Source organism: Hippichthys cyanospilos, chromosome 17, assembly GCF_059441005.1.
Source record: "Hippichthys cyanospilos isolate Australia breed blue-spotted pipefish chromosome 17, RoL_Hcya_1.0, whole genome shotgun sequence".
NCBI classification, from domain to species: Eukaryota; Metazoa; Chordata; class Actinopteri; order Syngnathiformes; family Syngnathidae; genus Hippichthys; species Hippichthys cyanospilos.
The window spans coordinates 1,155,239-1,178,490 of NC_142385.1; the positions used below are offsets into that span (position 1 = coordinate 1,155,239).

The window sequence follows — 23,252 nt, forward strand, 5'->3', positions numbered from 1 at the left end:
ATATCAATTGACGGAGGTCTTTTTGTGTATTTTGCAATATAACTCACAGTAACTGTTCCTGTCTACCTGGGTCGGGTCGCGGGGGCAGCAGCTTGAGCAAGGAAGCCCAGTCTTCCCTCTCCCTGGACCACTTCATCCAGTTCTTCCGGAAGGATCCCCAGGCGCTCCCAGCCCAGCCGAGAGACATAGTCCCTCCAGCGTCGTCCCAGGGGCCTCCTTCCAGTGGGACATGCCCGAAACACTTCGCCGGGGAAGTGTGCGGGGGGCATCCTAACCAGATAACTGAACCCCCTCAGCTGGCTCCTCTCAACGCAGAGGGGCAGCGGCTCAACGCTGAGCCCCTCCCGGATGACCTAGCTTCTCACCTACCTCTAAGGGAGAGCCCGGCCACCCTGTGGAGGAAACTCATTTCAGCCGCTTGTATCCTGGATTTTGTTCTTTCGATCACAACCAACAGCTCGTGGCAGGAAAGTGAGGGCAGGAATGTAGATTGAGTGGTAAACATAGAGCTTCGCCTTTCGGCTCAGGTCTTTCTTCACCATGCAGAGCCCGCATGACAGCAGACGGTTGAATGCCTTATCCAAGTCCACAAAGCACACGTAGACTGGTTGGCGAACTCCCATGCACCCTCGAGGACCCTGCCGAGGGTGTAGAGCTGGTCTACTGTTCCACGGCTAGGACGCAAAACCACACTGCTCCTCCTGAATCTGAGACTTGACTTCCTGATAGACCCTTCTCTCCAGCACCCCTGAATAGACCTTACCGGAGAGGCTGAGGAGTGTAATTCATCTGTAGTTCAAACACACCCTCCCTTCTTATATAGGGGAACCACCACCCCAGTCTGACAATCCAGGGGCACTGTCCCCGATGTCCATGCGATGTTGCAGAGGTGTGTTAGCCAAGACAGCCCTACAGCATCCAGAGCCTTCAGGAACTCTGGGCGGATCTCATTCACCCCTGGGGCCTTGCCACCAAGGAGATTTTTGACCGCTTCAATGACTTCAGCCCCAGAGATGGGACAGCACACCTCGGTGCCCGAAGACTCTGCTTACTCAGAGGAAGACATGTCGGTGGAATTGAGGAGGTCTTTGAGTTATTCTGCTCACAGGTTCATAACGTCCCAAGTTGAGGTCAGCGGTGCCCCAACTCCACTGTACACTGTGTCAATGGTGCACTGCTTCCCCCTACTGAGACGCTGGATGGTGGACCAGAATTTCTTCGAAGCCGTCCGAAAGTCAATTTCTATGGCCCCTGCAAATTCCTTCCACACCCGAGTTTTTGCCTTGGCGCCCGCCGAAGCCGCACTACGCTTGGCCAGCCGGTACCTATCATCTGCCTCTGGAGTCCCACAGGCCAAAAAGGCCCAATAGGACTCCTTCTTCAGCTTGACAGCATCCCTTACCACTTATGTCCACCAGCGGGTTCGGGAATTGCCGCCACGACAGGCACCAACCGCAACTCCAGTCAGCCGCCTCGACAATGGAGGCGCGAAACATGGTCCACTCGGACTCAATGTCTCCCGCCTCCCCTGGGACATGGGAAAAATTCTGCCGGAGGTGGGAATTGAAACTCCTTCTGACAGGGGACTCTGCCAGACGTTCCCAGCAGACCCTCACAATACGTTTGGGTCTGTCAGCTCTGGCCAGTCTTCTAATCCAGCATCGGAGCAAACACGCCACCAGGTGGTGATCAGTTGACAGCTCCACCCCTCTCCTCACTCGAGTGTCCAAAACCTGCAGCTGCAAATCCGATGTTACAAACACAGAGTCGATCATCGAACTGCGGCCTCGGGAGTCCTGGTGCCAAGTGCACTTATGGACACCCCTTTGTCTGAACATGGTGCTCATTATGGACAATCCGTGATTCAGATCGGGGGGGTTCCTCCCAATCAAGCCCCTCCAGGTCTCACTGACTGCCCATGTGAGCATTGAAGTCCTCCAACAGAACGAGGCAGTCCCCGGAGAGAGCGCTCTCCAGCACACCCTCCAAGGCCTCGAAGGTGGGTACTCTGAATTGCTGTTTGGTGCATAGGCACAAACAACAGTCAGGACCCGTCCTCTCACTCGAAAGCGGAGGGAGGCAACCCTCTCGTCCACTGGGGTAAACACCAATGCACAGGCGCTGAGCTGGGGGGCAATAAGAATGCCCACACCAGCTCAGCGCCTTTCACAGCGGGCAACTCCAGAGTGGAAGAGAGTCCAACCCTTCCCGAGAGGACTGGTACCAAGCCCAAGCCCAGAGCCCAAGCTGTGTGTGGAGGCGAGTCCATCTATATCTTGTCAGAACTTCTCGGCCTCGCACAGCAGCTCAGGCTCCTTCCCTGCCAGAGAGGTGACATTGCATGTCCCAACGAGGGAAACGTAAGCCCATTTATCTTTTTCATCATATGGGGTCTTGTGAACCATGTTTAATCTGGAAGCTCACCTAGGAGCTGTTGTTTGCCATCGGTGACCCTACCAGGGGCATAAAGCCCCCGACAATTTAGCTCCTAGGATTACTGGAACAAGCAAACTCCACCACATTAAGGTGACGGCTCACGGAGGGAGGACATAAAAGTCTAAAGACTATTTTAAAAATATATTTGTTATAAAAGTTATAGAGGTGCATGGCTATTGACAGTAAAGCAATCAGACAAAAGCTACCCACCATCAGCTGACTAAGATAAGCAGTGTTCCCTCTAAGCTGTGAGCATTTGTGCACTGCTTGCATGATCTCAGCGCACTAGAATGTCTATGCTGCGCATAAAACACAATGCAATACAAACGTATTAAATAATATTTCATATTAGACCACATCTTATTTGTTTAATTCGACCAACCATTTTGCAATGTGACAGCGAGTGACAATTTTCCATGGATGTTTCACTTATACTATTCATCCAATCAAACGTAAGGACAGAAACGTTCCCTCTGTGCTGGTTAGCTAGCTAGCAACAGTGCGGAGTTAAGAGACGTCAAATGCTAACTCCTTTTCCTCGCGAAACGAACGAGCAGCGACACATCCACTCAACACACCAAAGTAAAAAAGAAATGCGCCTCCTATAAGATGGAATGGCTGTCGGAGCATATGCAAATAGAAGAACAAGCAGTGAAAGTGAGTGAGATTTTTTTTTTTTCTTTTTAACAACTTGTGGCTCATTTATTGCCATGGTGACAAGTGCAATATACATCACACTGTCATGTCTAAAACATTTATTGCTCAAGATATAAAAAAAATATTAATAAATTGTTGAAAAGGAGCAGAAATAGTTGTGATTTGTTTGGCAACATTGTGCATTCTTCTGGCCGCCTGGCTTACTCGTATGCTTGCCCAGGTTCAAATAAAATAAATATAATAACATTTCCACAGGTCTCATTTGAATCACTAAAACGATAAATTTATTTCCACAGCAGTCCTAAAGTTCTTCAAAATAAAGTCCTTCAAGTAAGAGGCAAACGTTTCGGTTAAGAAGCTTTTGTAAGGTATCCTAGGTAAGAGATGAAGGCTGTGATAAGGAGGACATCACCTTTCCTGTTTTCTGAAACTTAAAATAATATTGGCCCAGTGTACATTCTCTGACACAAGACCTCCCACCTGGAATACAGGACACACAGTGACAAAATTCCCAAAGGCATTCCAGTAATTTCTGATATAAATTAATCTGTGGTCTCCACATAAGACATATACTCACAAACAATTTTGCCACCTTCAGGCCCATTTTTAATAGGCTGTTATATCTTTTACTGCTTCGCTGCTCATGTAACAACACCTTTACTCTTTACTGCAGCAGTGATGCCATTTTCCTTCAGGGATCAACAATTTTCAACTTAATATCCTAGCTTTTCCAAACTTAAGTGACGTTGCCTTTGGGCGTCACAGTAACTTCTCTAGCGTACATCACAGAAAGACTACACACTTCAGCATGTTGGCAACATTTGCATTGATATTCACAACTGACTCTGAGACAAGAAAAACAGTCTTCTGTTATTGCACCTGTCAGGCATCCTGCTACCAAATAATAATTTAGATTAACTGCGTCAACAGCCCTCTTGTTTGTTTTGTTCCAGTCAGCACTATTACTTATATGCAGAGGTGAGTTGAGTGACAAGAGATACTAAAAACATGGATTTGCATTTGAGGAAGAGACAGTATATGAGACAGTATATCATTGTACTATCTTGGATCAGGATTGAATCAGGATTTAACCATGTTTGGTTTAGAATAGAGTGGCATGTGACAGTATTCATTAAAAAAAAATACTGAAAAAAGAGGAATGTACAAACATAGTTACTTCTATGACTCCAATTTCTTGCATAGTAATGCTTTTAAAATTTCGTACCCACCAAAATGTGTGCATTGTGTCATGTCCACCTGTCACGATCGAAGAAGTAGATTGGTAGAAACATGAGGAGCAGGTAAAGGCAGACAGGTGGACCAAATCAAAACTAATGCGGGGTGACACGAGCTTAACAGAAACAGGAATTATGCAAACAAAAGAACAAAACCCCTCAAAATAAACCCACCACCCAAAAACCAACAGAACATGACACCACCATGTAGTAAACCAATGATTCTCGCCCTTTTATCAATGGTGTACCCTTAGTGGACGATTTTTCTTCAGGAAAGAACCCCTGAACAACTGCAAAACATTTTGGGAAAAAAAAAATCTATACATAAAAATAAAATAGTGCTGCACGATCCGCGTCTAAGCAAATACATTTTGGACTTAGTTTTGTAGTGGTATCTTGAATTTGTTTTATTTCTAGCTCATTTGTGATTGAATTGCGTGACTCATGACTAGGTGCATCTGTATAAAACCTAATAATATAAAGTTTTTAGCAAAACATTGCTTCATGTTCCAATTAAATATATCTTGGTTGAAAAGAAAGATGCACTATTCCCCTCAGAGCATTAGAAAGCATTAACTTAGATTTTGTGATGCCTGAATAAAACCTGTTAAAACAGAGGGGGTGCCTACACATATGCCAGATACCCCGTCTGAGAACCGCTATGCTATACAACCACATGGCTAATAACTTATTTGTGATGAGATTGGGACAGCAATATTTAATTCTTATGCAGTATTTGGACCATTTTTGAGTTGTTTTCTTCCACATAAATATCACAGTATCTTTAGCCAAGGGATGGCCACAACTGGTAGTGTGGTAATTAAGTGGTCAAGTTGTGTTGAAATTTGACATAATGTCACCACCTGGGTGAAATTTCAGCTCCCTGGTGTCTTCTATCAATTATATTCCTTTGATGAGAAATGCCATTGATGTAAAGATCAAAGGTTTGGACAAAATACTGCACAAGGTTAATCTTATTACAACATGCTAGGAAATTTATCAAAGATTTGACATCTTAAATAGAGCTTAATCCCTGACAATTTCTTTTGAGGCAATAAATATTGACCTTAATGAAACCATGACTGATCAAAATAGTATATTATTTTGCTTCATGGAATTGTGACCACACTATATTGGGATGTCACTTTCCCCACACCCACACTAACTGATTGTATGATTTTGCATCCTCATTGTGCAGAGCTGTGTTGGACTAATTGAGCAAAATGGATGGGCTCACCAGGCGGTTTGCCCGAGAAGTAGTGTGTGCGGTCGATTCTGCTTCTTGTTGGCACTTCAGTTTGTCTACACTGGCTTTCTCCAACTTTACTGTAAACTTGGCCAGATTCTCATTAAAGTGTCAGGATACCATCAAACACAGACATGCACGCACACGCACACACACACACACACACACACACACAACCACACACACAATAAGAATACACATTGCCATTCATTAAAAGTAAAGCATAGACATACAGAAAAAAATACAGTAGATGATTGCGATCTGCAGGTGACACAAAGTCAGAACGGAGTGAAAAGTTGGTTAAAATGCATCATTCTGTCAGCAATGGATTTATTCATGACGTGGAGGCAATTAGCAAAAGAAGAAACAGGATTATTTGATGTAGGCACATTAGTTCGAAGATTCGTTTGAGGATTGCTTACTCTCTCTGTACTCTCTTCTTAGGCTGAATGATCTGACAGAGGGCTGAGAAATGACAAACAAAATGCTGGATCTTATTAACAATCAGCACTGTAAACTCCTCAGGATTTTACGCAAGCAGCAGACACCACTGCATCATCCCAGGCCGCCCAGAGCTTCACGCTCTGCTTGGGCTCTTCAGCTCTCTGAGGTTGTGAATGTCAAGTGCCACTGAGAAACAATCATTTACAGCTGCTATTATCAATACAGGTTTTAGGCTGATGGATTGAGTTTTGATTAATGAACGATAAAAGCTTGAATTGCTTTGTATTGATGAAATGACAGGAAGTATATAATTACTGGCCCTGCTCATCTGTTCAACTTTCACTCAAACTGTGATAAAATAATTAATCTCCTGAGCTGTTCTTCAGTTTATTGCCTCAGGTTGTTATTGTCTCATTTCTGTGGAAGACAATTCTTACTGCCTCGTATATCTAAAGGGTTCATCCACATTCATGTGAAATGAATATATTTCACAAGTGATCTTTTTAACCCGTGCTTTGTCCACCCTTGAAAAACAGAGAGAATACTTTTTGTAAATGCAGTTTTGCTTATTCAGAGATCATCACACACAAAATCACTTATTCACATACTCAGGGTGAGATAGGCAGAAGCAAAGCTTGGGTGAAAATTCATCTTCAATATAATTACATTCAACACTTTGTTTCTACAGGATATACTCTAAATTTCAAGTCAAACGGAAAGTAGAGTTGATGTATGTATAACTAATAAAAAATACAGACCTACAGCCTGAGCACTATCTATGATGCATTAACTTTCAAGAAGAAGGGTTAGTTGCTATTGATTCATTAGTTTACTTGAAAAAGTGCAATTTCTGAAGAAATTGCATGTGAAGGTGTAACCTTTGAAGGCAGCAATGATGAATGCTGGAGTGATGTTGAATGTTTGAGTGTTTGAGTCTGTGACGTATAGTGAATAATACAGAGTTGGAATGGTTTGAATAGGCCAAATTATGTAGAAGAAACAAGAATAAATTGAAAAAGGAAGAACTGTGGGAAAATTATGAATTGTGGGAAGAAGAAAATCTAATTCATGGAATGGTGGGCATACGCGGTATCAATTAAAGTTGGAATGGTTTGAATAGGCAAAAAAAAAAGTAGAAATTACAAGGGAAAAACTGAAGAAAAGGAATTCTGGGTAAATTTTGAATTGTGGGAAAAGGAAAATGGAATTCATGGACTAGCGGGCTTTGTGGGATTTGATTAAAGTTGGACTGGTTGTAATGGCCAATTGATGTAGAAGATATAAGGGAAAAATGGAAAAACGTGGAATTGTGGGTAAATTTTGAATTGTGGAAAGAGGATTTTAAGTTGTAACAGTTTTAATAGGCCAAATAATGTAGAAGATACAAGGGAAAAACTGAAAAAAATTTTAATTCTGGGTACATTTTCAATTGTGGGAAAAGGAAAATGGAATTCATGTAAAGGCGGGCATCTGGGGAATCCATTAAAGTTCGAATGGTTTGAATAGGTCAAATTATGTAGAGGGTACAAGGGAAAAACTGAAAAAGGTTGAATTCTGGGTAAATTTTGCATTGTGGGAAGAGGAAAATGGAATTCACAGAATGGCAGGCACCCAGGGAATCGATTAAAATTAGAACGGTTTAAATAGGCCAAATAATGAAGATGAAAGGCAAATAGTGAAAAAAAGTTGAATTTTGGGTAAGTTTTGAACTGTGGAAAAAGGAAAATGGAATTCATGGAATGGCGGGCATCCGAGGAATCGATTGAAGTTGAAACGGTTTGAACAGGCCAAATATTGTAGAAGATACAAAAAAAAAACTGAAAATAGTTGAATTCTGAGTCAAATTTGATTTGTGAGAAGAGGAAATTTGAATTCATGGAATGGCGGCCATTGGTGTGGGCATTGGTATAGATCAGCTGAAAGATATAAAGTTGGAACAGTTTGAGTAGGTAAAAAAAATGCTAAATTTACCGGGCAAAATCTGCTTTGTGGTGGGTGACCATTATCGAAATTCAGAAAATCGGCTCTATTCGCTTATCAATGTCGGATCATCACGGGATTTTCATTAAATATTCACAATGATGGTTCTTGAGACAGATGGTACCGCTCCTTTTCACTTGAGGGTTTCAAAAAAAAAAAAAAAAAATCCACCTTTTCCATACAAAGTGAATGGGCTGAGGCCCAAAAGAACCCTGCGCTGATCGACCATTGCGGGTTAAGAGATTGACTGTCTTTGGTCCACTTGGTTGGACTGTGGGAAGGTTCCTGCCAAATGGCTTTGCTTGTCAAGTCATCGTTGCACTATACAGCAAAATATGTTTTCTGTAATCAATATTGTGTACCTGGATATTGTCTGTAATGTGTATCTATTTGTCTATATTTAGTACATGCAGCATCCACTTTAACCTGTGGGCCTAAAAAGGGGGCTCCTCTCACCTGTGGTCCCTTCTGAAGGTTTCTGATTTTCCCCAGATTGGGGTTTTTGAGTTTTTCCTTCCCCTTCTGGGAGCTTTGACAGGGGATGCTGTTGTGTACCTTACACCAGAGATGTCTCTGTATGACTTCTTTTTTCGAAAGAAGGCTCGACATGACCTCTTTTCATCTGTGAAGCTCTTTGAGACTGGTGATTCAGGGCTATACAAATGAAATTTGATTGATTGATCTATTGTTGTGAATGTGTAATGAGAAAAGCTCAGAATGTGATATATTTAATGTCCAATTTGATATGAATATTGAAATATTGTGGCGAAAAAGATGGAATTATGGGAAAATATTAATTATTAATTATGAATTATTGGAATGACGAGAAAGATCAATAAGACAAAATTAGTGAGTCAAATATTGTAAATATGAACTGGTAAAGCTCAAAATGTGAAATGATAAATCTCCCATTGGGAATGAATGTGAAGCCCTCCCATTGGAATTTTCAAAGGTGGAAAAATATGGAATTATAGGAACATATTGAAATCTATCAATTACTGGAATGATGGTAATGATCCATTGGGTGATATGAAAGCTAAAAATTGAAAATGTGATAGGTGAGAGCTTTAAATATGAAATATAAAATCACCCAATGTTAAGTCAATGGGACTTTTGGCGGGTAAAACAGGGAATTGTGTGAAAATTATAAATAATTGGATATATCTGAATACACGTGATCATCACGCGAATAATTGGAATTATATAAAAATTGAACGACGACAATTGTATGAACTGGGAAGATGAAGAAGCGAGCCAAAAAAACGAGCGGGATAAATATAACTAGAAAATGTGCAATTCCTGAAGAAATTGCGTGTGAAGGTGAAACCGCTGAAGGTTAAAGTGTTTAACGGTGGAATGATGTGAAATCTAGGGTGGTGGTTTGAATCTGTGAAGAAGTGTGAATAATAGTGAAAACAGTTGAATTGTGGGAACATTTTTAATCACGGGACGAGGAAAATGGAATACATGGAATAGCGGGCATCTGAGGAATCGATTATAGTTAGAACGGCTGGAATGGTATGAAGACTGGCAAAGATAAAAGTTTACAAATCTTTGATGAGAACAACTAACTAAGGAATAATGAGTAAAAATAATTGGGAAGTAATTGAAATTTCTAATGCAAGGTTGTTCTGGTTAAACTTACTAATTATGGGAAACACCTCAATGGTGGAACGACTAGAATAGGTCGAACATAAATGGAGATATCGCAAGAGGAAACACGACCAGCCTCTGTGCCTGTCTGCTGCCACCGTGAGGAGGACACTCTCCGCCATCAACACTCGGAAAGCAGCAGGTCCAGACACCATCCCTGGCCGGGCCCTGAAAGACCCTGCCCCCCAGCCTGGACCCGTGTCAGTTTGCTTACAGGGCAGAGCGATCCACAGATGACGCAATCTGCTCTGCCCTCCACCCAGTTCTCACCCACCTGGACAAGAAAGACTAATATGTGCGAATGCTGTTCATAGACTTCAGCTCAGCGTTCAATACCATAATACCACTCACCTGCAAATTGGACAAACTGGCCTCAGCACCTCACTCTGCAACTGGCTGCTGGATTTCCTCAGCTAAAGGCCTCAAGCGGTGCGTGTTGGCAACATCTCAGGCAGGATCACCCTGAGCACGGGGGCCCCACAACGCTGTGTGCTCAGCCCGCTCCTCTTAACCCTATTGACACATGACTGCACAGCAACCCACATCTCCAACCACCTTGTGTAGTTTGCTGACGACACAACACTGGCAGAACACATCTCCAATGGCAACGAGACCCACTACAGGAAAGAAGCGGAGCTTCTGACCAGATGTTGCAAAGACAACAACCTCTTGCTAAACATCAGCAAGACCAAAGAGATGGTTGTCAGCTTCCAGAGAGGCCACACCCTACACCCCCCACTGACCATTAACGGTGCTGCAGTGGAGAGGGTAAGCGGCACCAAGTTCCTGAGGGTGCACATCACCGATGACTTCTCCTGGACCACCAACACTGCATCTCTGGCCAAGAAAGCACAGCGGCGTCTCTACTTCCTTCGCAAACTGAAGCGGGCAAGTGCCGCGCCACCCATCATGACCACATTCTACAGAGGAACCATCAAAAGCATCCTCACCAGCTGCATCACCGTGTGGGGCGGGAGCTGCACTGACTACAACAGGAAGGCTCTACAACACATCGTGAGTGACAGCTGAGAGGATTATTGGTGCTCCACTCCCCCCCCCTGCAAGACCTTTACACCACCCACCTCAGCCGCAAAGCCATCACAATTGTCACTGATACAAGTCACCCTGCACACAGTCTGTTCAGCCTCCTGTCCTCCAGAAAGAGGTACAGGAGCCTCCGCTCACGCACCACCAGACTCAGGGACAGCTTTATCCACCAGGCCGTGAGACTGCTGAACTCTCTCCCCCTGGCAAGTGGTCTACCGGGTAACTTCACTGGAAGTACAACGTTAATTTAATCGTCCGCACAGGTTCAAATCCTACTAGGAGCATTTATTTTTATTCGTTTTAGATTTTTACTATGTTTACATTTTCCTGCAGGTAATTAGAAGTTCAAAAGGAATCGCTTTGTTTCGTGTATTTATTGATGAACGGGACAATTCATCAATAAATCTGTTCATTTGCACGGTTACTGTGAACTGTTAATTTTCAAATAAACGCACATTGTGAAATTCAAGAATTTCATTTTTTTTCTTTACCAATATGGCTGTAAAACAGGCCGACTAAAGTCTTAACTTTGTGTATAAATGGTCTGAAAAAGGTATTAAAGTCTTAAATTTAACATAGGAACCCTGCTTCACACAATAACACATAAAAAAATCCTTTTATTAAGTAACATTAGTTAAAAATAAATTTTAAATTAAAATAAAGTAATATTAAAGGGCAAGCACATAATACTTTATTTATTCTTAAACTAAGGTGTTAAAACTGACACGACAGCCTGATTTGTTGGTGAAAAAAGTGAAACAAGTTCAACTAAAGCTGTTCGGAAGTTAAAAATGGGTGCATATTTTTGTTACTACAGCCATCTCAGCACCACCGCATTTTAATAAAAACATATGTTCTGGTTTTATTTATGTCCTAATCCAAACCAAACATCATTGCACTTAATGTAACTCATTGCCAGTGACTTATGTCACATCTGGAACTTGATGAACTGTTAAATTTAACTGTCAAAATAAAGAGAAAAAAAAAAATCATTACTTGTTCATCGAATAGTATCCAGAATACAATTTTCTGTGGGCAAATGATCATCTTTCAAGTGTAGAAGCTGCCAAAATTTAAAATAACTTGAAAACTGTAAAGATGAAACAACTGATTAAAAATTAAAGCCAGACCCAATTAACATTAGAACAAATTTAATGGTATGTCAGCAAAAGTAGATGTTACTCCTGGTTTGTGCAATTAAATATCACACCTCCAAATAAGCGGCTTGTTGACACAGTGGTTAGCACGTCCGCCTCGCAGGTAAGGGTTCTGAGTTAAATTCCAGATGGCTCCGGCCTTCCTGTGAGCAGTTTGCATGATCTCCTTGAGCCTGCGGGGGTTCTCTCCGGGCATTCTGGCTTCCACTCTAAAAACATGCAAGTATTGGACACACTAAATTGTAGTTGAGATTGGGTGCGTGGATGGTTGTTTGTCTCAGTGAGCCTTGCAATTGGCTGGCAACCAGTTCAAGTTGTCCTCCGCCTACTGCCCGAAGTCAGCTGGGATAGGCACCAGCAAGCCTGCGGCCCTTGTGAGGATAAGAAGCTATAGAAAAAGGATGGGCTAGCAAGACACTTGCATGATTTGTTTGCTAGTAATAAAACGGTTATGAGATAAAGAAAATGCTCCATTTTATATTTTACATTGTGTGACATCCTGTTTAAGGCAATACTGAAACTTAACCTTCTCTTGTAAACATACTGTATGTACAGTCATGTTTTTTTTGGGTTTGTTGTTTTCCTCGGGCCGTGTGGTTTTGGTTCATGTTCTTAGTTCATGTTTGTTTCCCTCACGTCTGCCTTTCCTCTCCGTGTCTCACTAGTTAATCCACTTCCCCCGTCTCTCATCTTTCTTCCAGGTGTTTTGCATTGTCTTAATTATTTCTCGCGTCTATTTAAAGTCCCGGTCCATATCGAGCCAGTTGTCTGGTCAGTGTTTGTTTATGCCGTGCGGCACGTTTCCTCACAGACATTCCTCTTCGCGCCTCGTATTTCCCTGTCTCCTAGTCGCTGTCCCCCATGAGTTTGTTTTTGCTAATATGTCACAAAGCCGTCGGTCCAGCTACTCATTGCCCAACACACCTCCTGCCAATCACTGCCCAACACATCTCACAGGCTCATCCCTCCTGCCAATCAGCCCTGAACAGCACCGGTTGCCATGATCCACCACCCTGTATAAAGCCTTGCAATTTTGAAATACAGATAGTCAGTGCTGCTCACACAATCGTGTTACAATGCTCAAAAAATGTTTCATTTAATCTTTAAAGGTTTTGCTTTTTTGTGTGAGGTTCATACTCCAATTACATTTTGTAGATGTATTTTATACTTTTAAATTTAACATGCTTTAAATAAAAGCAAAACGTTTTGAACCATAAAATATGACCTATATATAGTGTAGGCTCAAGGCAGTGCCCATTGGTGCCATTCCCAAGCCCAGATATATCCAGAGGGTTTTGTCAGGAAGGACATTAGACGTAAACTTTTGTCAGATCCAATGCATGAATCAAACCAATGCCTTCCATAGCAGATCGGTCGAGGTATGGGTTCACAACCACCACCTTTGTTGTTCATATACAAGGTACCAATGGAAATCCAGCTCCTGTTTTTGAAAGGAGAGGAGGAATATATATTCATAGGAAGAGAGAGAAGAGGAATACAAAGTGCCTAGGGCTGAGAGTAGGGACCTTGAATGTTTCAACTATGATATGAAAAGGTAGAGTTACCAGAAAGGGTAGAGTTAGTTGCAAGATGCAGAACTGTGTGTGCAGAAAACCAAGTAGGAGAGCAGCAAGGCTAGAAGGCTATGACCAGGGTTCAAGTTTTTATTAGTTTTATTTTTTTTTTTTTTTTTATGGAGTTGATGGGAAGAGAACTTGAGTAGGGGTTATATTGGAGGAAGAGTTTGTTAGGAATGTCCTGATAGAGTGATGATGGACAATGTGGAAAAGAGGTGAACAAGCCTGTACTGGCTGGGACGGGTGGAGAAAAGTGTCAGGTGTGATTAAGAGGTTCAGCTCGAATGAAAGGGAAGGTGTAAAAGACTTTGGTTGGACCAGCGATGCTGTTTGGCCTGGAGACAGTGCCACTGTAAAAAAGAAAGAAGGCGAAGTTGAGGCAGCAAAGATAAAGATAATGAAGTTCTTTTTGGGAATGACCAGGATTGATAGAGTCAGGAATTAATACATCAGAGCTAAAGCTCATATAGAGTTTAGAAATTTACTCAAAGAGACCAGAGTGAGACGGTTCTGACATGTCCAGAGGAGAGATAGCAAATATATAAGGTAGAAGGATGCTGATTTAATTGTCAGGCAGGCGGCCAAGAATAAGACCAAAGAGTAGGTTTATTGATGTAGTGAAAGCAGACATGAAGGCAGTTGCTGGGAGAGAACAGGATGCAGGAAACATGCTGAGATGGAGGCAATTGATTTGCTGTGGCGACCCCTGAAGGGAAAAATCAAAGAAGACAACCTAAATATAGATTACCTAAATATAAAGAATAATATTAAAAAAAACAATACAAGTGTTTTTATATCTTTTCTCTGGTGTAGTGCCTTTTCCTAGTTTTACTTGAATCCGACAGAAAAAATAAAATAGTTGATGCTTGGAATCAGTTAATTATGTTAACAAGTAGTAAATTTGTTAAATCTCAGTTTTGATGACTTAACAGTTTTTATGTTGTTTCATTTGACATTATTAAATAGTTGCAATGTAGGACATACAGTAATTCGCTTACTAGTAGATAGAACATGCTATATCAATATATATATATATATATATATATATATATATATATATATATATATATATATATATATATATATATATATATATATATATATATAACCTAAGTGCTCAACATATAAATAACAACAGAAAAATATTAAATACATATTATTTTCAGGTTCTTGGTCATATTACTGCACCATACTTCATTTTTACAGGCCTTTTCGGCCTGAAAACATGACCCACATCTTCCTCACTGCCATAGTTCTGCTATATAGCTCTACATGCATGCTTCATGCACTGTATGAGCTGGTGGGCGAGCTGAACCGTAATGGCACAGCATCAAAAAACAAATTTGTGGAATGGAGGAATATGAGAACCAGTGACTTCAAAGAGAGTGACATACTTTATTGACAGTGTTGAGTGTGTCCTGTGCAGCGATGAGACCTGGTTCAGCCATGGCCAAGTTCTCTTGGCCAAATCGTTCTTTACGTTCGTTTTGTTTGCCACGGACCATAACAGCCATAGCTACCACCTTCTCTCTTCATCATCAGCCAAAGCTTTCTCTGTGGATACCTTTAGAGTTTCGACTCCAACGACCCGCGGGCCAACCCATTGTATTATGGCTGAGTTAGTCAGTTCACACTTGTTATGGCATACATTTCCATGTGTTCTGAATGTAGTGTTTCAGATTTCCAAAACACAGTGGTGGTCCGTCAGGGCCAGCAAGGCCTTCTCTGTTGACCTGATATTATTATCGTAATAAACTATAATAATTTATAACTATAATGAAAGTCAATTTCATTTCAAATGCATTGTGGCTAAATACTGTTCTTTTTGTGTCATATTAAATCCATTTAGTTATGCTCCTTCAAGTGTTGATATATATATATATATATATATATATATATATATATATATATATATATATATATATATATATATATATATACACACACACACACAGTGGGCCCACGGTTTACGAACCCCCTGTTTTAAGTATTTTTCATCTTATGACGTGGACCGCGGCTTTTTTTTTTGTCCCCCTCTTACGCACAAACCTTTCGTCTTACGAACCATCCAACATTCCGGTCAGTGTGTCCTTACTATTTTTTTCGCTTTGCTGCATCAACAAAAACAACGTTTCTCGCATGTCACGGAAATGCCGATATGCTATTGGTTGATTAAGGTTACAGTCACGGTCTGAGTCACGGTCTCAGTCACGGAGATGCCGATATGCTATTGGCTGAACGCCCTCATGTAGCTAGATGGCACAAGCTGGTCGGTGTGTTGTGAAGACTTTGCAAACTTTTATCTCTTAGACATGGCTTCTAAAATTGCAAGTGGCGATAAAGGAAGAAGTAAGAGGATGCTGACAATAGAAATAAAGCAGGAGATAATAAAAGAATACGAAGGAGGCGCACGCATAGTTAACCTTGCTAGTGAGTATGGCCGTAACCGCTCGACAATCGCTACAATTCTCAATAACAAGGAAGCTATGAAAGCAAGCAAGTCTTCTAAGGGTAAGACTTTCCTTGTCAGGGGACGGACCTCGGTCAACAACAAAATAGAGAGGCTTCTTCCATTATGGATTAAAGAGAAGGAAATCACCGGCAATGTGTTCTCGTTTAAGAAAAGTTTTTGTTTAAGAAAAAAAATAAAATACATTCTGCGGGTTCGTCTCTGCTCCCCTCCGCCTCCACCCACCACCAGCTCAAGTCACGTCGCCCCAAAGGTAATATTATATATTTATGTTATTAATTTTAACTGTACAGTAGATTATTTTACTAATTTTTAATATGTGTATAAAGTCGTGATGTTGTTACCTAAGGTTTTTACACGAGTTGCACACATTCACTAATTAACATAGGTTTGAATTGCCTGCCATACGGCCAATTCAAGTTAGCCTAGTGAGCCTAGCTGCTGAACGGATTAAGTTCGTAACACGGGGGCCCACTGTATATATATATATATATATATATATATATATATATATATATATATATATATATATATATATATATATATTTTTTTTTTTTTTTTTTTTTTTTTTTTTGTAGTAAAATAATTCTCCATATTCTGTTCGTTTCGTGTCCATATGTCATTATGTCCATTTTGGTTACGCTACTTATAGTGTTGTAGTTGGAGTTTTTAGCCATTTAGAATTAAGCTGATTTGTGCAGACTGTATGTAATCTTCCTGCTCCCAGAGGTGCAAGGGCATTCCTGTCAACAGTTGTGGGCTTCTGCGCAAGCGCAGATGGAGATGTGAGTAGCCCCGTATAAGTTATTATACATTTGTAACAGCCAACCGAGTGATAAGATTGCCATCTTGAGGCCTCACATTCAACGTGACTTGAGTAGATGCTCATTGCAGGAAGGCGGTTCAATTCAAATGTATTCCTTTTTATATTATGGTCAGAAAAATACAGTATGCTAGTTTGTATCTGTCTTTAAATGACTGATGAATAGCAAAAAAACAAAAAAAACACTGCTAAAACTTCTGACTCTAGAATTGAAGTTGAATAAAGTTTAAATATACTGGTTTGGTTCCCTTGATGTGCATTAATGTGTCTATGTGACAAATATACAGTGTCACCCCAAAAATGTGGTATTTTAACCCATTTGAAAAATTATGTCATAAGAAAAAGCTCTTTTCCAAATTGGATTCGAATTTAATATGAATGCCTGATTGGGAAGTGGGTGTATAAAATGTTGGTATTCATCTTTTGATGGTCTTGGTCCAATACCTTCGTAGTTGAATTTTTACACATCTTTGAACAACAATGTTCAAACTCAGTATAATGTGTAACCAGAATCCAAAAGAGAGATTCCCTGAGATTCCATGTTGAAAATGTAAATAACTATCTCTAATGCCATGTTGAAAAGTAAAGAGAACCTTCAGCTTTTGACAACTTCAATTGCACTGTAGTGCCATGGATTGTAAATACATATAAGTACATGCATAATCCCTGAGTTATTGCTGTCATAAAATTGAATCCATATTATTTGAAAAAGTGGTCATTTTTTCTTTGTTAGTCATTATTGGATTGAACTAGCTAGATGTCAGAAACCTAAATATCGGGACAAATCTCTCAATGTGACAAAGAATATTTGGCATTTTAAGAAAGCTGGACAAATGAGCCTACAAAGGGGCCTCACCCTTTGTGCATAACATTTTGTGCCTTGCAAGATTTGGCTTGACACCATGCATGTGACCTTTAAGCCTTTAAAAAGATAAATCTTATTCAGCCCAAGATAAACAGAGAGCTAGAAATGAATGGTTTGCATATCTGGAATAAAATTGAAATATTTGTTATAAAGGGTTGCTTTCAGTCAACACAAACAGACAAAATCATACACACATGCTCAGACCAACGACAGCCGTAAAGAGAAATTAAGTGTATTACAAAGTCCTCATAACTCCTCAACAAATAGGTCTTGCATTGCCATTTGACGCCATCAAAATGCTGCCTATGGGAAATTAAAACAGACTGTTTTTCATGCTTGTCTTTCAGCTAATTAAAAAATAGAAAATCAGGCCGCAGGCAAGACAGCCTTTTCAGATTGTGACAGTGGATGCAATGGATTCAGTCAAACATTAGAAGAGCACCAAATGAGCCATCAACATGATGAATAGGCAGGGGAAAAGAGCAAAGGGAGGTGGGTCTTGCATGGGGAAGCAGGCCCAACTAATTGGTGCATGGAATGGATGATATTCAATACATGTGACCACACTCTGGGTTGTTTATATTCTAAAGAATGTAAGCCTATCCTCAGTTTTAACAAGAACCATCGCCAAGCTATCATTTTCCTTTTCCTTACAAGGAGTTCCTGACAACTACACTACAGGGTCACTTCGAAGCAACACCTGCACATTTTAATCAGATCATATTCAAGACGTTGTTGCACTGATAGATTATTAGTAAATCACAACCAAGATTCAAAACATTTATTGTCATATGTATAGTTGTAGCACACAATGAAATTCTTATTCTGTTCACTGCCCTGAGCAGCAGACTACATTCCACAATCGAGCAATAAATAACAATAAATATCAATAAACAGTAAAAAGAGACAACAGTGCTAATAATGTAGTGAAGAAAATGATGTAGTGCATTTTTTTTGTGCAAGATAATGTTTATGCGTGCAGTAGGAGGCAGATTAGGTTGTGAGGGATTTGTTGAGCGGAAGTAGTGCTGTCGCAGGTGTGTTGGTGTCATGACCTTCGGATAGTAATCCTGGCATTTGGGCCTCAGTGCCAGCTACTGGGAGTTTCTCTTCCCCGGACCAACGGGGGAAGGAGAACGTCTGGTGGGGTCAAAATCTTACTCCATGCCTTGCTGGACGGTCCTCAGAGGGGGCTGCCCTATAGGAGCCCTCATTAGCATCGCAACATGGTGAGTAGCTCGTACGAGTGGCATTGTAGTCGGAACTTCTTGGCCTCGCAAACCAACCCAGGCTCCTTCCCCACCAGAAAGGTGACATTCCATTTCCCAAGAGCTCGCTTCAGTAGCCGGGGATCGATGCGCCAATGTCCTTGCCTTTGGCCGACGCCCAGCTCACTTTGCACCCGACCCCGATGGCGCCTCCCACAGGTGGTGAGGCCATGTGAAGGGGGACCCACGTCATCTCTTCGGGCTGAGCCCGGCCCCATGGGTGCAGGCCTGGCCACCAGCCGCTCGCCAACAAGCCTCCAGGCCTGGCTCCAGAGGGGGGCCCCGGTGACCCTTTTTAGGATGTTTAATTTGTATGTTCCCAGGAACAATAATAATTATTTTCTGGATTATTTTGAGCATGTAAGTTTACTTGAGTTTAGTTTGAGGCCATGCAAAGTGCTTCCTGTATGATGTCATTGCTAAAGTGCTAACAACATGCTAACAATCCAAACCTCAGATGCGACAGCCCAAAGTGGTATGTTACAAAAGTGTTTATATGTGGATATGTACAATGTTAGCCATAGCTAATGTCAATATTATGTTTGCTCTTTCCACATTGTAAATTGTTTGTCGGAAGTGTGGATGAAACGAAGAAAGATGAAAAGTGGGAGACCTCAGTAAACATCAATGCAAAAAAACTATTATCTCGACTTTGGGCAAGCCCACTGATTAATAAAATATAAAAACACATCACAAACTGCCACCAATATGGCAGATATCATGCGAGCGCAGGTGTCTTGTGTCTCATATTAAATGCCAACAATGTCATCTTTTGTAGCTTGAATTTTCTTTCGTTACTAGATAGAATATTTTGCGCTAAGGCATTTCGTAAACTGAATATTTCATAACAAGAGGCACTTGTAAGTAGATGTATCACTGTACTGAGAGACAAGGGCTCAATACACGGATGACTTTTTCATATACTTAAACCAATTGCAGTAGAGTTTAAGAGTGTCAAGACAAATACAGAAGAACGCAGTCCTTATTCCAAAGTGCGGCAAAATATAAATTTCTGTAATGAAGAGAACCAAAGCAAGAACAAATATCTAAATGTAAAATCTGAAAGTCTGGAGGCCCAAATTTGGTAATTCGGCGTTAATGCACTAGTAATTATGTAAAATGAAGTTTTAAAAAAAGTTTGCATCATCCTTTTAGCATCAGCGCAGGTCCAGTCTATCTTGTTTGAAGTGGTCTTGCACCAGTTTGGGTGTACTGGTGGACATATGGTTGCTGCGCCCCTGAAGCACAGATACTTTGATTACAGAAAGTAGATAAAAAATAAACAGGTGCATCTTAAATTTCAAGGGTTATGGTTAAGGTTAGTGCAAGTCTAGTTGCAAGTCTAGTTAGTTCCAGTGCAAGTTTAGTTCAGCGTGTTGGTCAAATTGCTAATTCCCACTGGATGTTCCGGCGAGTGTAATGGAACTTGGGGCGAAAATTAAGGTCACAGTCACGTTCTCAGTCACGGAGATGCTGATATGCTATTGGCCGGCGTCACGTCAATCACAGAAATGCCGATATGCTATTGCCGAACGCCCTCATCAAGCCTGATGGCACGAGCTGGTCGTTGTGAAGTCTTTGTGTTGTCTTGGTGTTGTGAAGACTTTGCAAACTTTATCTGTTAGACATGGCTTCTAAAAATGTAAGTGGCGATAAGGGAAGAAGTAAGAGGATGATGACAATTGAAATGAAGCAGAAGATAATAAAAAAATACGAAGGAGGTGCACGCATAGTTAACCTTGCTAGTGAGTATGGCTGTAACCGCTCGACGATCGCTACAATTCTCAATAACAAGGAAGCTATGAAAGCAAGCAAGTCTTCTAAGGGCAAGCCTTTCTTTGCCAGAGGACGGCCCTCGGTAAACAACAAAATGGAGAGGCTTCTTCTATTATGGTTTAATGAGAAGGAAATTGCCGGTGATACGGTCTCGTTTAAAAAAAGTTCTCGTTTAAGAAAATAAAAGAAATAAATTCTGCAGGTTCGTCTCTGCTCCCCTCCGCCTCCACACACCACCAGCTCAAGTCACGTCGCCCCAAAGGTAAATGTCATTTTTCCTTTGTATATTTATGGTATTTAAATTAACAGTGCAGTAAATTGTTACTAATTTTTAATATGTGCATAAAGTCGTGATTTTTTTACCTAAGGTTTTTGCACGCGTTGAACTCATTCACTAATGAACATAGCTTTGGATTACCCGTCATACGGCCAATTTGATTTACGAGCCAAGTTCGTAACACGGGGGCCCACTGTGTATATATATATATATATATATATATATATATATATATATATATATATATATATATATATATATATAATTGAATATTGTGCATACAGTATTACGATTCAAAGCGGCCCATTTTAAAACAGCGTGGCAACCCCTGGAAAAAGGAATTGTAACTGGGTGTACAATCTCTCCCATCCTCTTCATCATGGGTATGAACATCCTAATAACAGCTGTTGGGAAGGAAGCACGAGACCCTAAAATGGAATCGGTCATCTGACAACCCCTAACGAGTGGTTACATGGACGAACTTACAGTGAAGACCATTAACCATGTGGAGGTGAGGTGGGTGTTAACGATTCTAGACCAAATGGCAACATAGGCCAGGATGAAGTTTAAACCAAAAAAATCCCGGGCAATGGTGATCAGGAAAGATAAGTTGAAAAACACAGTCAACCAGTTGCATGAGTTGAAAGTATGTTGAAGCTGCATGACATTATGGAACACCATGCGCAGGAAGAAAAGGACTCGGAACTTGGAGGAGGAAGGTCGAGGAAGGAGTGTCTCTGGGAGCATGGACCAAGTGGAACATACACAAGAGGAAGATAACATGGGGAGACATATGGAACTTTTCCGCATATCTTTCCTGCTAAGATCGGTGTATGACACACAACGGACACGACTAACTTTCACAAGTGGGGCTTGAGGGAGGACCCATTGTGCAAGCTTTGTCGGGGAGATGGGGACCATGGCGCATCCTGTCAGGGTATAAAACAGCACTCGTCCAAGGAAGATACAGGTGGCGCCATGACAACCTGCTCATGACACTCTCTAACAGCTTGGAGCAGGAGCAGCGCAAGAAACGACAACCTCATGGGAAAACATTACCATTGATCAAGTTCGTTCGGGAAGGATAAAAGCCAAAAACCAAAGCAACAACAAGAAGCAACCTGCAACGACAGGTCCAATCATGGGAAATGATGGTAGACCTGGGGGAAAACTGCCATTTCCCCCGGTTGTCCAGACAACCCTGAGGTTGGTAATGTGGTCTGAAAAGATCATCCTCATTGATCATACCGTCCCTTGGGAAGAGGCGTTAGAGAAAAAGAGCATGAAATACTAGGATCTTGGATCTACTAGGCTTGGTTGTTCCCAGTCTAGGGAACACTTTCCTATCACTTTTCCTAACACTTTTCCTATCCAGTCAGTGTGGAGGATGCTCGCAGCCATAGGAATGATGAGGAGGGAAAGAAAAACAGTAGCTCACAGGTTGGGGGAGGCAGCAGAAAGAGCCTCTTGCTGGTTGTGGAGCAGGAAGGAGGAGATTAGCTGGAAACCGGGAGGTGTAGATGGGCAGTGATTTAACCATAACCATAACCATCTGGTGATATCAAATCCTCCTTGCCAAAGCTACATTTACCAAAAGTGAATGGAAAAGTATCTTTTGATGTAATTATAATCATCTCTATTATATATTGTATAATATGGGAGGAGGTTGGAGTTTCCAGAGACGAAACACACAGAAAACATGCAACCTCCTCTCAGGAAGGCCGGGGCAAGCAGGAATTGAACCTAGGATCACTGAACTGTGAGCAGCAGACATGCTCACAAGTCTTCCACCGTGCCACCAGTAAATTACCGAAAGAGAGAAAAATCCACGAAGCCTCACATTTAATCTGCATACTGCACCAGATCTGCACCTGAGCATGGAAATGGAGCCCTAACACTCTTAAAAAAAAGAAAGGTATAAAAATAGTCTTTTACAAGTTTTAAAAACATGTTACATCACCAACATAGTAAGCTTTAGGATCAGTAATGCTGATAACTCATTATTAGTTACTCATGATATTTATGGCATTTTCCTGTGTCATATTTATTTACTTGATAAGAAGGTGACACCAGAATTTCAACTTGGTAATACCTTTCATTATGTGCTGTAGATAAAGTATTATCTAGCTTCAAAATCACTTCTTCTTTTTCTTCAAAATAAAAAACAAGCTTAAAGAGAACAGTCCATCAACCAGACTGTGACTCCAGTAGGTCCTCAATGTTCCTTCCATTGGTATTATACATGTATACAATGTACTTTGAGCATGAAAAACTGCATTTTCTATCAGAAAGTACAAAAGGTACTCAAAGATTTATCTACATTCAGTATGTGGTCAGAACC

At 41.1% G+C, this 23,252-nt stretch overlaps 1 pseudogene; it reads right to left on the minus strand.

Annotated features, from left to right (window-relative positions):
* Window positions 1-1,905: 1,905 nt before the first annotated feature.
* LOC148409189 (uncharacterized) overlaps window positions 1,906-23,252 on the minus strand; it is a 43,346-nt pseudogene continuing 21,999 nt past the window's right edge.